Source organism: Triticum aestivum, chromosome 3B (genome assembly GCF_018294505.1).
Source record: "Triticum aestivum cultivar Chinese Spring chromosome 3B, IWGSC CS RefSeq v2.1, whole genome shotgun sequence".
In the NCBI taxonomy this organism is placed as follows: Eukaryota; Viridiplantae; Streptophyta; class Magnoliopsida; order Poales; family Poaceae; genus Triticum; species Triticum aestivum.
In genome coordinates this window covers 763291377-763292220 of record NC_057801.1, presented here as the reverse complement: position 1 = coordinate 763292220, position 844 = coordinate 763291377, and positions in this window count along the sequence as shown.

The window sequence follows — 844 nt, the reverse complement described above, 5'->3', positions numbered from 1 at the left end:
AATAATCAGTAAATGCATGAAAAATAACAAATGAAGTCAGAAAGGGTTTTAAATTGATGATGTGGATTTGAGTGGTGCATTTTTAACACAGAAAAACAAGGGAGTTCAAATAAGTTCAAAAAATGAAATCCCTTTGTAACAGATGAGTTTCCATATGAAACCGTGATACTTCGAAAGAAATTGTCCGTTTTGTACACGAAGTGCATCCAATTTTTGCCGTAACCCTCTCTACTTTCTCGCACATGCTATGTGGGTGAAATGATGATACGATGCCAACTTGGAACCTTTTCAGAGTTCATTTCAAATGCTTTTCAATTTCATGGTCTTATAGCTCAAAATAATCAGTAAATGCATGAAAAATAATAAATGAAGTCGGAAAGTGTTGTAAATTGATGATTTGGCTTTGAATGGTGCATTTTGAACACAGAAAAACAATGGAGTTCAAATAAGTGTAACAGACGAGTTTCCGTATGAAACTCTGATACTTCAAAAGAGATTGTCCGTTTTGTACACGAAGTGCATCCAGTTTTTGCCATAACCCTCTCTACTTTCTCGCACATGCTATGTGGGTGAAATGATGATTCCATGCCAACTTGGAACCTTTTGAGAGTTCATTTCAAATGCTTTTCAATTTCATGGTCTTATAGCTCAAAATAATCAGTAAATGCATGAAAAATAACAAATGAAGTCAAAAAGGGCTGTAAATTGATGATGTGGCTTTGAGTGGTGCATTTTGAACACAGAAAAACAAGGGATTTCAAATAAGTTAAAAAAATGAAATCCCTTTGTAACAGACGAGTTTCCATATGAAACCCTGATACTTCGAAAGAGATTGTCCGTTTTG